General features: G+C 63.6%; 2 non-coding genes across 2 annotated transcripts in view; both read right to left on the minus strand.

Moving 5' to 3' along the window:
* LOC148936232 (large subunit ribosomal RNA) overlaps positions 1–587 on the minus strand; it is a 4,070-nt gene extending 3,483 nt beyond the window's left edge. The window contains exon 1 of the ribosomal RNA XR_016139684.1: positions 1–587. This exon is cut by the window's left edge and continues 3,483 nt beyond it. This is a non-coding gene — a ribosomal RNA (large subunit ribosomal RNA).
* Positions 588–1,239: 652 nt separating this feature from the next.
* Positions 1,240–1,394, minus strand: LOC148936233 (5.8S ribosomal RNA). Its single transcript, XR_016139685.1, has one exon. It is a non-coding gene; the product is annotated as a 5.8S ribosomal RNA (ribosomal RNA).
* Between the last annotated feature and the right edge of the window lie 1,106 nt (positions 1,395–2,500).

A 2,500-nucleotide genomic window follows, 5' to 3' on the forward strand; every position in this document is an offset into this window, starting at 1 on the left:
AGGGGAGAAGTGCACGACTACGAACGCCGGACATCGGCGCACGGCGGCGTGCCCGCGCGCGAGCCGCGAGGGCCCCGCGGGGCATCGCACACCGACGCGAAGCCAGCGTCGCTGACGATGAATCTCCCCGTTCGTTCTTTTGGGTTTCTTAGGTTTACCCCTGAACGGTTTCACGTACTCTTGAACTCTCTCTTCAAAGTTCTTTTCAACTTTCCCTCACGGTACTTGTTCGCTATCGGTCTCGTGGTCGTATTTAGCCTTAGATGGAGTTTACCACCCACTTAGAGCTGCATTCTCAAGCAACCCGACTCTAAGGAGAGATCCTCCCGAGACGGGCATCGGTCGCTACGGGCCTGGCACCCTCTGCGGGTAAGTGGCCCCATTCAAGATGGACTTGGACGCGACGCGACGCCTCGGGATAAGCGGACCCTCCCAAACACCACATTTCCCTGCGGCGGAACCGCGGGATTCGGTGCTGGGCTCTTTCCTGTTCGCTCGCCGCTACTAAGGAAATCCTGGTTAGTTTCTTTTCCTCCGCTTAGTAATATGCTTAAATTCAGCGGGTAATCTCGCCTGCTCTGAGGTCGTCAAAGTCAGTGTGTGGGTGACAGTTCGGGCGGACGACGGGGTTCGTAACACGAGTACACGACGAAGCGTGCCGGTCCCAGGTCGCGTCTCTGCTCTCTCGCTCGAGAGAGATATGGAGAGGAACTTCGTGGACTCGGACACGCGGTCGGCTCGCGATCCCCGCGGAGGGAACGACAGACGGGCGGAGCGTTAAGGTTAAGAGAATCGGATCTCCGCGCGCGACGCGGGGGGAGGCCTGCGACAACGTAGGGAGTGCCCGGTTCCGCTCTCGCGGAAGGGCGCCTCTCTCCGTCGGATCCTCCTCTACCCGCGTACACGTCTCGCGAGAGTCTCCTCTATTTCTCTCCTCTATTCTCGCGCCCGGTCGCTCGGCGCCCCGGTCAGCCTTCGTCACGTATCAATGTCATTTCGGACGACGCCCAGCCGGCGTGCGCGCGGCGGAAGAGCCCGGCGGGACTGGCGGCCTTACGCGTGGCGCGCAAGGGCTTCCCGCTGCTGTCTCTCCTCTCACCGCTGGCTTTCGCGCGGCACGGGGCGAACGTCCAACGATCGCTCGTACGCCGGTGCGCGCTGCCGTCGCCCGGTCGCCGTCGTCGGCGACGCGAGGCGAAGCGCGCGAACGCGGGCGCAAGCAGTCTCTGGGTACTAAAACGACCCTCAGCCAGGCGTGGTCCGGGAATTGTATCCGTGGACCGCAATGTGCGTTCGAAATGTCGATGTTCATGTGTCCTGCAGTTCACAAGTTGACGCGCAATTAGCTGCGTTCTTCATCGACCCACGAGCCAAGTGATCCACCGTTCAGGGTAATCGCATTTTCCTTTCTCTCGCCGCGTCTCCATGGAGAACGCGACTCGAAGGTATACAGTCCCAACGTGTTTTGTATATCTACGCTCGCTGCCCACCGGGGACAGAGTTCTCTCTCCGTTCCTCCGGGGCGCGAGCGTGATGGCCCTTCGATCAGCCTGGCCGCGCGTCCGAGCACGCGCGGACCGCCGCCCCGTTTACGGGGGCTACGGCACGATCGGGACACCGGCGACGGGCCGCGAGAGACCCGTCCGGCATCCCGGCGGAAACGAGAAGCGTCCCATAGCGCGAGAGGCGATGGGCCGGGGCGGAAATCATTGAAAAACCATCGGGCTCCCGGCGCCAGTGGTTCTGGCGCGGTGCCCTCGAGAAGCGGCGCTCGTGCGCGCTCGCTTTCATCGTGTAGGTTACCACCGGCTCGCGCCTGGCGCCGCGCCTGAAGTCAAGCCGGAGGCTCGAGCAACGGGCGGCGCGCGAGGCGCCACGCTTCCGTGGAGTCCGCCGACCGCCGGGCTTCCACCGCCGCGAACACGTCCGTCGTCACCGTCGCCGTCGACGTTCCCTTTCACTTCGGAACGTTCGGTCGGCCGCGCTCGACGAACCCGTGTTCGGACGGGTGTTGTCCCGGGCACGGTCGCCCGCCTGGGCTCGGCTGCGAGGCCGGCGCGCCCGCGCGTCGCGGCTCTCGGCGTCGCGAGAGCGGAACGCGGGCGGCCACCTGCGCGGCGAGACCACGGCGAGAGAGAGAGAGAGAGAGATTGTCAGTTAAGACCTCCTCCTCTCCTCGTTGTATTATATCATTAGGCAGGGTAGGATCGGAGATGCCTCACCCTGACAGAGACGCGCGCTCGGATGATGCGCAGTCTCTGGATGCGCGCACGGACGCGCCCGGGGACCGGTCCGCTCTCTCGACCCGTCATCTCCGATATCTCCGGAGAACAACGGTGGAGCGGCGCGACGCGTCCCGGCACATCCGCGGCGACAAGCCGTCAATTCCTCGTGTTTCAATATCTCTCGTATTGTCTGTTCCTTCTTACTTACAGTCGCCGACTGCTGCGCTCGGTGTTTCTCTCCAGCGTGCCTGGAGACCGAGATGGCAGAGCAGGAC

The sequence above is a fragment of the Pogonomyrmex barbatus genome, unplaced genomic scaffold (genome assembly GCF_055798465.1).
Source record: "Pogonomyrmex barbatus isolate J1 unplaced genomic scaffold, ASM5579846v1 scaffold26, whole genome shotgun sequence".
Classification (NCBI taxonomy): domain Eukaryota; kingdom Metazoa; phylum Arthropoda; class Insecta; order Hymenoptera; family Formicidae; genus Pogonomyrmex; species Pogonomyrmex barbatus.